Source organism: Pseudorca crassidens, chromosome 8 (assembly GCF_039906515.1).
Source record: "Pseudorca crassidens isolate mPseCra1 chromosome 8, mPseCra1.hap1, whole genome shotgun sequence".
Lineage (NCBI taxonomy): Eukaryota > Metazoa > Chordata > Mammalia > Artiodactyla > Delphinidae > Pseudorca > Pseudorca crassidens.
In genome coordinates, this window is record NC_090303.1 from 67242578 (window position 1) to 67255115 (window position 12538).

The 12538-nt window shown below is 38.7% G+C and overlaps 1 protein-coding gene and 1 long non-coding RNA gene across 5 annotated transcripts in view; one reads left to right on the plus strand and one right to left on the minus strand.

Annotated features, from left to right (window-relative positions):
* The window catches only part of GPR141 (G protein-coupled receptor 141), a 186881-nt gene that overhangs the window by 162152 nt on the left and 12191 nt on the right, over window positions 1-12538 (plus strand). The gene's annotated exons all lie outside the window — the stretch shown is intronic.
* Window positions 1-12538, minus strand: part of LOC137229195 (uncharacterized) — a 176189-nt gene that overhangs the window by 156217 nt on the left and 7434 nt on the right. The gene's annotated exons all lie outside the window — the stretch shown is intronic.

The window sequence follows — 12538 nt, forward strand, 5'->3', positions numbered from 1 at the left end:
TCACTTGTCTCTAAGAATTCAACAGGTTAGAAATTAAAGGCCTTTCTTTTGCTTTCCAGTAGTTGGCACTATAGCATGAGTTTCTGGTTTCTCTTACTTGAGCTGCCTCTGGTTATATTTGAGAATTGGCACTTTCTGCCCTTCACTGCCTGTCAGAGATGTGGCCCACAGCCCTCATTATCACTGCTTGTGCCTCCAGCATCACTGGTACCTTGCTGCTGCCCATGTCACTGGCATCACTGCCTGGGGCACCGGAATGGTAGGCTCTTCCACTAAGCTCAGGATCTCCTGATTTGCACACTCCCTCACCACGGGAGAGGGGAAGGTGATGGGGAGCTGGGGTGGTGCAGGCACCTCTGCCATGTCTGGTGCTGTCAGGTTCACAGGCTCTGCTGCTGCACACAGAGGGCAGAGGGGCTGGAGTTGTGGGTTCCTCTGCAGTTGTCAGGATAGGGTCACAGGCCACCCACCACACTGCTGCCCATTTATCCATGGCTGTGGCTGGGAGGTGGCTGGGAGGCCAGAGTTGTTTGTACCTCCTCCTCTGCTGCTACTGAGTTCTCTGGGACTCTGGGCTCAGCTGCTGTGACTGGTGACCTGGGATTGCAGGTGTCACCTCTACTGTTTTTCTGGTTCTACCTCCTCTATTTGTTCCAATGCATCCACTTTTAGATGTACAGATATGTGGAATTCCCCAGCACCCTGGTGTGTTGGGCAGGGGCACCTTTGTTGAGTTGTGGATGTTTTACTGGTTGCAGATTGAAGGGGAAGAACAAAGAGAGCTTCTCACATCAGTGTGATGCTGATGTCATTCCCCGACTACTTTATTTTGGTATCCCATGTAACTTTTTCATGTTACTAGAACAAACATTAATAGTTCAAGGAAGATCTGAGAGAGGTAAACTTTCTGAGCGTTCATGTATATCTTTCCTTTTGTCTCCATCTCAAGTGGTGGTTTGGTTGAAAGCAGACTTCTAAATTCAAAATCATCTTTCAGAACCACTTAGATTTTTTTCTTCAGCATTCACTATGTCAGAAGTCTGATGCTGATTTTTCTTAAGTTCTTTTATAGAGTATCTGGATTCCCCCCCTCCACCACCCCATGAGAACTTTTAGTACGTTTGGTTTCATCCATTCAACAGTTATTTATTAAGAAGGTATTATGTGCGAAGCTGTGTCCCCAGTGCTGGAGGTATAAAAGTGAACAAAACAGAATTTCTTGTCCTCAAGGAGTTTGAATCATAGTGGAGGGAGCAAGAAGACAAACAATGAAAACATGGTATGTTGGTGATAAATGCTGTGGAGAATAATAAAGTAGAAAAAGAGGAAAAGGTGTGCTGGGTGGAAGTGGTCAAGTGTTGACATTTTAAATATGGAGGAAAGGAATCAGTGAAGTACCTTTGGTCAGAGATGTGAAGGGGGTGAAGGTGCAAGTTGTGCAGATATGTGGGGAAAGAACATCCTGAAGAGGAAACTTCATGTGCAAAGGCCCTGAGGTGGGAACATGCCAGGGATGTTTGAGGGAAAGCAAGGAGTTATTATGTTTAGTTGGAATATACCAGTGGAAGGGAGAGTTATAGGAGATAAGATCAAAGAAAGAGAGTGTGAGGGAAGAGGGCTTAAATTCTGTAGGGCCTAATAGACTATTTTCCAAATTTTGACTAGATTCTGAGTAAAATGAGAGGCCATTAGAGGGTTGTGAAGAGAGGAATGACTTACATTCTGACTTACATTTTGAAAGATCACTCTGGTTGCTGAACTGGGAATAGACTATAGGGGAGGCAAGAGTAAAAAAAGGGAGAATTCATGAATTTGTTATAATCCCAGTGAAACATGTTGTGGCTTGAATTACAGTTGTAGCAATGTAAGTGGTGAAGAGAAGACACACCTTAGATTTATTTTATTTTTTTGTAACTTTTAACTTAGAAAAATTTTATACTTACAAAAACATTATATGAATGGTACAAAGGACTCCAATATATCCTTAACCCAATTCCCCAATTGTAACGTTTACCACATTTACCTTTCACTTTTTATATATACATATTATAATATTTTGATTCATTTGGGAATAAGTTGAAGACATGATGCTTTTATCTCTATGACATGCAGTATATATTTCCTAAGAACAGTACATTCTCTTATTCTCTATGACATGCAGTATACGTTTCCTAAGAACAGTACATTCTCTTAAATAACCACATACAATAATCACAGTCAGGAAAGAAACACTGATGCAATTCTGTTACATCATCTGTAGACTCTGTGTCAATTGTCTCAGGAATGTACTTTATAGAAAAAAAATCTGGTCCAGGTATCCTATGTTGATTATTTTGAAGAAAAGAGGATAGAAGTTGCTTACGGAGTGGAGCTTAATTTGGGGAGAAAAAGAGGAATCAAGGATGACTCTAAGGTTTTTCACTCAAGCAACTAGAAAGTGGAGTTACTATCACCTGAGACTAGAAAAACTTCGAGAGTAACAAGTTTATGTGTATGTCTGGGACGTGGGGGGAGAAAGGTACAGGAGTTCAGTTTTGGATGTACTAAATTTGAGATGTTTATTAGACATCCAAGTGGATATGTGAGTGTGTTCTTTGTGATTTGAAATTCCATCCTGATTCTAAACATGAATCTCTTCTATTGTTTCAGCTCAGCACTGGGTGAGATCTACTAACATAAAGACGTCATCTTTTTTGTGTGTAGGAGATGGTCTTCGATTATGAGTACTCCATGCCATTTTGCTCACTCCAGATGATGTTGGAACTTCTAGATTTGCCCTAAGTGTCTTGTAGCATTCATTTTCAATATTCTCTCTTGGCCATTTCTTTGTTCCATCTGTGAGAATCTTTCTGAACATTCTTACAAGCTCACCAATTGGGTTTTTGGTACATCTATTATTCAGTAACAACTATAACTGAATTTCTTTCACATCATTCTCTTCTCTTTGACGGTATTAATTACATTTAAATTTACTTTTTATCCTTTGTCCTCTTAGCAAACTAGCTAGTCTGTTAGTTCATTTGCCTGCGGAGTTTGATTTTTTTTTAATGTGGCATTTGTTTTCTTTAAATGTCCAGTGATTATTCCTGTCTTTTTATTGTTGATTTAATATATAAATGTCATCACTTGCTAACGGATGTACGTGAAGCACGCAATGTCCTCTCCAACCTGAGTCTTCAATTTTTGTTCGTTGGAGCTGAATTCTCCTATGTGGTGTCAACTTGCACCAATCCTTATAATATTTAAACATGATCAGCATAATAGCCTGCTAACAGTATTAATCTTTTTGTCCTGCCTTCCTCCAATCCTTTCTCCATTCTGTTGCCCAAAGTAAGCTTTTGGAATTGAAATATTAAAATGTCATTTGATATTTTACAATTTACATCTTTATAATTTTCAGTAGACAAGCTTCATCTACAGATATTCACCTATTTTTCTACTCATTTACCTAATATTCCTGGCACATCAGACTATCGGTAATTCCCTGAACATGCATCCATGCCTTTTCTCAGACTCTTGTCTTTACCTGGAGTGCTCTACCTCTTTCTGTCTGCATCTAGAACTTGAATGCATCCTTCAAGATCCAGCACCTGTTACAAATCTGTGCCCAAGCATTACTCCATTGCTGCTACATTTTGATGCCTTCACTCTCCACTGCATTAAATAAATTACTCCCCTTTCTGAATTCTTGTGGCATTTTCCTGTAGGTGTAGGTGTTGTTGTAAATAACTTATGTACCTCTTTCTCCCCTACTAGACAGAAGGAGATTTAAATGCAGGGAGGGATATGTTTTATTAATCTCAGAATATTAACTACCTACTAGATGAAAGATATGTAAAATAATATGATTTCTTTATTGAACGAAGTGAGAAATCCCAAAGTAGATTATAGATGCACTTCTAGAAAGGAGAGGTGGTCCTGGGACCTGAAGTCTAGGCACTCATGAGGATATGGATTGCCTAATGCTATTTTGTAGGACTGTACAATTTTTTTTTAGGATTCTCAACTCGTAGACTGGCCTCTAATGTTGGTTCCATCATGGATTCCTTATAAAACAGCCACAGAAGCCACTTTATGTCTTACTTATGATATGGAGGTAGGCCTCAGGCCATGGGTAATGACCACTGGGGCCCAAGCAGGGTTGTGAGCAAAGCATGGGGAAGGGAACTGGTGAGACTCAAGGAAATAGCCCCTGCCAAGCCTCAGGCAAAGCTGAAGAGTTCTCCTGTGTGGGTTGAGGTCAGAGCAGAACAATGAAGAAATTCTTCAGGGAAGATGGGGGAATCCTGGTGCTCCAGTGGCGGAGAGGCTGGATATAGAATTATAAAGGCTGGCGGGAGAGATTTAGTATGTCATGCTAAGACATTTATACATCTCTGAGAGGCAATGGGAAAACAAGCGGGAGTTTTTAAGAACAGAAATAAAATCATTTAGGATATAATTTAGACCTCAGTCTCCTGTGTCAAACTGTACATTTGGGGTCTATAGAGAGAAGAAACAACTTGTAGGTATGAAAAAAAAAACATTCCAGGAATAGCAAGAAGGCCTGTAGGTCTGGAGCATCAGCTGAGGGTGGGGTGAGGAAAGAGCGGTCATGACAAAAAGTATGCTTTGAAATATAAGTTGGGGTCAGATTACAAATGGCTTATATGGTGTGTACGGTGTGTGGTGTGGTAAGCGTCAGACTTCATTCTTTTCACTAAAAGGAACCAAGGAAGCGTGGTTGTTTGTTTGTTTGTTCTTTGCCACTTGGCTTGTGGGAGCTTGAGGGATCTTAGTTCCCCGACCAGGGATTGAACCCGGGACCTGGGCCCTCAGCAATGAAATCTCAGAGTCCTAACCCCTGGACTACCAGGGAATTCCCCACAAGTAGGAGAATGAGAGAAGGCAGAGGGAAACTAGAGTTTGAGGCCAGGCTTCTTGCTGTGCTTCAGGGGTCAATGACAGAGATAAAGAAGAGCTCGCTGCCCAAGGCAAGGTGGCTCACAGAGAGCCGGGGAGGCAGCCCTGCTCCTTAGGAGAGGGTGCCCTGGGCCCACAGTTTATTCTAAAATCGCGACATCACTTACTGAATTAGATCCAAACGCAGCCCTTTCAGGGATATGTTTAATAAGGTCAAGGTGGTTTTTAACCATTATTTCACACATTCAGTTAAAAATTCATGCCTACTATAAAAAAAACACTCATGTTAGTTCTGAAAGAAATTCAACATTAAAAACAGATACACAAATGACTAAAATAAAGAATTAAAATGGGAATTAATGAAGCAATGAAAGAAGGAATGAGACACTTAGGTGAAGCATTTTGAGAAAGCAGCTGAGAATGTATAAGGGGGCCAGAGAGGGCTCCTGAAAGAAAAGGAATTTGAGTTTCGACCTCAGGAGTGTGCAGAAGGGAATGAATAGGGTATAATATTTTGGGGAGGGGAAACACAATAAGATATTTGGGTGACATATCTAAGTAACATCAGCAATAAATACTATAGATGCTGTTTATAAAAAATTCCCTGCACACAACACTCTTAGATAGCCTCATCCACCAGAGAGCAGACAGCAGAAGCAAGTTCCTGTTCCTGTGCAAAAAAAACCACATTCACAGAAAGACAGACAAGATGAAAAGGCAGAGGGCTATGTACCAGATGAAGGAACAAGATAAAATCCCAGAAAAACAACTAAATGAAGTGGAGATAGGCAACCTTCCAGAAAAAGAATTCAGAATAATGATAGTGAAGATGATGCAGGACCTCAGAAAAAGAATGGAGGCAAAGATCGAGAAGATGCAAGAAATGTTTAACAAAGATCTAGAAGAATTAAAAACAAAGAAACAGAGATGAACAATACAATAACTGAAATGAAAACTACACTAGAAGGAATCAATGGCAGAATAACTGAGGGAGAAGAAAGGATAAGTGACCTGGAAGACAGAATGGTGGAATTCACTGCTGTGGAACAGAATAAAGAAAAAAGAATGAAAAGAAATGAAGACAGCCTAAGAGACCTCTGGGACAACATTAAACGCACAACATTTGCATTATAGGGGTCCCAGAAGGAGAAGAAAGAAAAGACTTGACAAAATATTTGAAGAGACTATAGTCGAAAACTTCCCTAATATGGGAAAGGAAATAGCCACCCAAGTACAGGAAGCGCAGAGAGTCACATACAGGATAAACCCAAGGAGAAACACACTGAGACACACAGTAATCAAACTGGCAAAATTTAAAGACAAAGAAAAGTTATTGAAAGCAGTAAGGGAAAAACAACAAATTACATACAAGGGAACTCCCATAAGGTTAAGAGCTGCTTTCTCAGCAGAAACACTACAAGCCAGAAGGGAGTGGCATGATATACTTAAAGTGATGAAAGCGAAGAACCTATGACGAACATTACTCTACCCGGCAAGGATCTCATTCAGATTCGACAGAGAAATCAAAAGCTTTACAGACAAGCAAAAGCTAAGAGAATTCAGCACCACCAAAGCAGCTCTACAACAAATGCTAAAGGAACTTCTCTAAGTGGGAAACACAAGAGAAGAAAAGGACTTACAAAAACAAGCCCAAAACAATTAAGAAAATGTCATAGGAACACACATAACAATAATTACCTTAAACGAGAATGGATTAAGTGCTCCAACCAAAAGACACAGACTTCCTGAATGGATACAAAAACAAGACCCATATATATGCTGTCTACAAGAGACCCACTTCTGACCTAGGGACACATTCAGACTGAAAGTGAGGGGATGGAAAAAGATATTCCGTGCAAATGGAAATTAAAAGAAAGCTGGAGTAGCAATACTCATATCAGATAAAATAGACATTAAAATAAAGAATGTTACAAGAGACAAGGAAGGACACTACATAATGATAAAGGGATCAATCCAAGAAGAAGATATAACAATTATAAATATATATGCACCCAACATAGGAGCACCTCAATACATAAGGCAACTGCTAACAGCTATAAAAGAAGAAATTGACAGTAACACAAAAACAGTGGGGGACTTTAACACCTCACTTACACCAATGGACAGATCATCTAAAATGAAAATAAATAAGGAAACAGAAGCTTTAAATGACACAATAGACCAGATAGATTTAATTGATATTTATAGGACATTCCATTCAAAAACAGCAGATTACACATTCTTCTCAAGGGCGCACAGAACATTCTTCAGGATAGATCACATCTTGGGTCACAAATCAAGCCTTAGTAAATTTAAGAAAATTGAACTCATATCAAGCATCTTTTCTAACCACAACGCTATGAGATTAGAAATGAATTACAGGGAAAAAAAACGTAAAAAACACAAACACTTGGAGGCAAAACAATACATTACTAAATAACCAAGAGATCATTGAAGAAATCACAGAGGAAATAAAAAAATACCTAGAAACAAATGACAATGAAAACACGATGATCCAAAACCTTTGGGATTCAGCAAAAGCAGTTCTAAGAGGCAAGTTTATAACTATACAAGCCTACCTCAAAAAACAAGAAAAATCTCAAGTGAACAATCTAACCTTACACCTAAAGGAACTAGAGAAAGAAGAACAAATAAAACCAAAAATTAGCAGAAGGAAAGAAGTCACAAAGATCAGAGCAGAAATAAATGAAATAGAAGCAAAGAAAGCAATAGCAAAGATCAATAAAACTGAAAGCTGGTTCTTTGAGAAGATAAACAAAATTGATAAACCATTAGCCAGACTCACCAAGGAAAAGAGGGAGAGGACTCAAATCAATAAAATTAGAAATGAAAAAGAAGAAGTTACAACAGACACCGCAGAAATACAAAGCATCCTAAGAGACTACTATAAGCAACTCTATGCCAATAAAATGGACAACTTGGAAGAAATTGATAAATTCTTAGAAAGGTATAACGTTCCAAGGCTGAACCAGGAAGAAATAGAAAATATGAAAAGACCAATCACAAGTAATGAAATTGAAACTGTGATTAAAAATCTTCCAAGAAACAAAAGTCCAGGACCGGATGCCTTCACAGGTGAATTCTATCACATATTTAGAGAAGAGCTAACACCTACCTGTCTCAAACTCTTCAAAAAAACTGCAGAGGAAGGAACACTCCCAAACTCATTCTATGAGGCCACCATCATCCTGATACCAAAACCAGACAAAGATACTACAAATAAGGAAAATTATAGACCAATATCTCTCATGAATATAGATGCAAAAATCCTCAATAAAATACTAGCAAACAGAATCCAACAACACATTAAAAGGATCATACACCATGATCAAGTGGGATTTATCCCAGGGATGCAAGGGTTCTTCAATATACACAAATCAATCAATGTGATACATCATATTAACAAACTGAAGAATAAAAACCATATGATCATCTCAAAAGATGCAGAAAAAGTTTTTGATGAAATTCAACACCCATTTATGATAAAAACTCTCCATAAAGTGGACATTGAGGGAACCTACCTCAACATAATAAAGGCCATATATGACAAACCCACAGCAAACATCATTCTCAATGGTGAAAAACTGAAAGCATTTCCTCTAAGAACAGGAACAAGACAAGGATGTCCACTCTCACCACTATTATTCAACTTAGTTTTGGAAGTCCTAGCCATGGCAATCAGGGAAGAAAAGGAAATAAAAGGAATACAAATTGGAAAAGAAGAAGTAAAACTGTCACTGTTTGCAGATGACATGTTACTATACATAGAGAATCCTAAAGATGCCACCAGAAAACTACTAGAGCTAATCAATGAATTTGGTAAAGTAGCAGGATACAAAATTAATGCACAGAAATCTCTTGCATTCCTATACACTAATGATGAAAAATCTGAAAGAGAAATTAAGGAAACACTCCCATTTACCATTGCAACAAAAAGAATAAAATACCTAGGAATAAACCTACCTAGGGAGACAAAAGACCTGTATGCAGAAAAGTATAAGACACTGAAGAAAGAAATTAAAGATGATACCAACAGATGGAGAGATATACCATGTTCTTGGATTGGAAGAATCAATATTGTGAAAATGACTATACTACCCAAAGCAATCTACAGATTCAGTGCAATCCCTGTCAAATTACCAATGGCATGTTTTACAGAATTAGAACAAAAAATGTTAAAATTTGTATGGAGACACAGAAGACCCTGAAGAGCCAAAGCAGTCTTGAGGGAAAAAAATGGAGGTGGAGGAATCAGACTCTCAGACTTCAAACTATACTCTAAAGCTACAGTAACCAAGACAATATGGTACTGGCACAAAGACAGAAACATAGATCAATGGAACAAGATAGAAAGCCCAGAGATAAACCCACACACCTATGGTCAACTAATCTATGACAAAAGAGGCAAGGATATACAATGGAGAAAAGACAGTCTCTTCAATAAGTGGTGCTTGGAAAACTTGACAGCTACATGTAAAAGAATGAAATTAGAACACTCCTTAACAGCAAACACAAAAATAAACTCAAAATGGATTCGAGACCTAAATGTAAGACTGGACACTATAAAACTGTTAGAGGAAAACATAGGAAGAACACTCTTTGACATTAATCACAGGAAGCTATTTTTTGATCCACCTCCTAGGGTAATGGAAATAAAAACAAAAATAAACAAATGGGACCTAATGAAACTTAAAAGCTTTTTCACAGCAAAGGAAACCATAAACAAGACGAAAAGACAAGCCTCAGAATGGGAGAAAATATTTGCAAATGAATCATCAGACAAAGAATTAATCTGCAAAATATATAAACAGCTCATGCAGCTCAATATTAAAGAAACAAACAACCCAATCCAAAAATGGGCAGAAGACCTAAATAGGCATTTCTCCAAAGAAGACATACAGATAGCCAACAAATACATGAAAGAATGCTCAACATGATTAATCATTACAGAAATGCAAATCAAAACTACAATGAGGTATCACCTCACACCAGTTAGAATGGGCATCATCAGAAAATCTACAAACAACAAACGCTGAAGAGGGTGTGGAGAAAAGGGAACCCTCTTGCACTGCTGGTGGGAATGTAAATTGATACAGCCAGTATGGAGAACAGTATGGAGGTTCCTTAAAAAACTAAAAATAGAATTAACATATGACCCAGCAATCCCACTACTGGGCATATACCCAGAAAAAACCATAATTCAAAAAGACACATGCACCCCAATGTTCATTGCAGCACTATTTACAATAGCCAGGTCATGGAAGCAACCTAAATGCCCACTGACAGACGAATGGATAAAGAAGATGTGGTACATGTATACAATGGAATATTACTCAGCCATAAAAACAAACGAAATTGGGTCATTTGCAGAGACGTGGATGGATCTAGAGACTGTCATACAGAGTGAAGTAAGTCAGAAAGAGAAAAAGAAATATCGTACATTAACGCATTTATGTGGAACCTAGAAAAATGGTACAGATGAACTGGTTTGCAGGGCAGAAAGTGAGACACAGATGTAGAGAACAAACGTATGGACACCAAGTGGGGAAAGCGGCGGGGGGTGGTGGGGTGGTGGGATGAATTGGACTATTGGGATTGACATGTATACACTGATGTGTATAAAATTGATGACTAATAAGAACCTGTATAAAAAAAATAAAATTAAATTAAAAAAAAATAAATAAATAAAATAAAAAATTCCCTGGCTCCTTGTATTCATAATGGATCATCTCCCTGAAAGCAGAAACTATAGCCCTTACTTTCAGGTCTTACAGAGGTCAGCTGCACTCTTTTGCAAAAAGTTCATATTATAGTAGACAATCAAGTGAGTAAATAAATATATTTGTATTATTTCCAGGTAGAAAGACTTCGATGCCAGGAAGATATTAGTCAGCTCAAGGCCTGCAAGTGATGACAGCATGGCTGGCTGGGAACCTTAGAGCCTGTCTTCCTCGTCTTCCTTCTTCTTTTCCCCCTCTTCCTCCTTCTTATTCTTTTCTTTTTTCCTCTCCCTTCTCTATCTTTCCATCCCCCTTTTTCTTGATTTCTCTCTTTTTCTTTCACTAACTCATTCAATCACTACAGATATACTGGCCACTTACCATGCAGTAAATATTGGGCTAGTGCTCACATTATTTTTTTCTACAAAAATTGGGTGTGAGGTGGAGTCTTTAAATAATAATAACTAGTGTGTCTCAAACATTCGATCCAGGTGTCTTCTAAGTTTCAGGCTTTTTCCTCTTCAAAATGTCTGTCCCAAAGCACAGGGCAAATTTTCAAACCTAAGCCTGAATATTAAAAAATCCAAACACATAGCATCTAAACTTGACATCCAGGTGAAGAAAGAGAACTTCTCGTTTAATAAGAGAGTATATATTATCTGCAAGTGTTTACTGAACCTCACTTGTCAAGTTCTATATATAACACATGTCAAAGCCCTCAACTGAGCTTGCCCTTGAGCGCTATGACTGTGGGTGGTGGCTCAATTGTTTCAGGTCCCTAGGTCCTGCCTGTGGTGTTTGTCTCCCAGGCCCCTCTGTCACACAGCTTACTGCTTCTCTCAGACATCCTCTCGGTTCTTCCAGTGTAGGACTGTTCTCATTAGCAAGCTATTATTCTACAGTGATGCACTGGAAGCATTTCTGAATGGCATTTACTATTTTTGTGTGGTTCAAAGTTTTTGAAATGAACGCATTTCTTTCCAAGATTTTTAAGCTTTGAAATTCCAATTTTGTGCAAAAACTTGAGCTATCCCCTATTTTTTGTGGGTGTCCAACTCTAACACATAAAGTAATAGGTTAGGAAACATTTAACCATCTAGGTTCAAACAAATCTGTTTACTTTGGTTGAACTGATGTTGCTATTGTCACTGAAGTAAACCACTGTATAAAGAAATTTGACAGTAAGAAAAATATGACATTGCTCACAATGTCCCTACACAGGTGGGAAAGTGACTGATAGTGTGGACATACACAGTCACGGCTACAAGCAAGTCATTTATGTAGGAGAATTAAGTGCTTCTCTGAGAAAGAATGAAGGAGAGGAGAAATAAAATTTTTATGCCAACTAATTAAAATTTTCTATTAATCACTGGAGTCATATCCCACATGCAGAGGAATACTTCTTGGACACACATTTCCAACCCCCCCCCCCAAGAAATTGGGCCCAAATCCCTATCTGATCTCCTTTACTACCTATGACTCTCAAAAGCCTTTACTGCTTCATTGTCTTCTTCCTCTAGGCTCCATTCTAGTTCTGTTTGGCTTTCAAAAGCTGATGAGCCATCCTGGTGGAGGAGGACAATTGTGTGAAATGGAGCAGTCTTCAAGAGAACAAAAAAGAGAAAGTGCCATGTAGAAGGAGGCAAAGAGGAAGAGAGTTTTTAAAAAAGGAACACACTCTAGGAAGAAAGAGCCTTTTAACCTCTCTTTTCTCATTGTGTTACCTAGGCCACAGTGAAGATGGTTTCCTTGGGAGTGATGTGAGTGAGAGTGTGCCCCCTGCAGGCAGGCTGAGAGAGTGCACAGCACAGCTTAGCCAAAAGATACGGCAGAATGCAGCAGCTGGGATTTAAGGCAGACCATCTGGGAGTCTGCACAATAACCCTGATGAACAT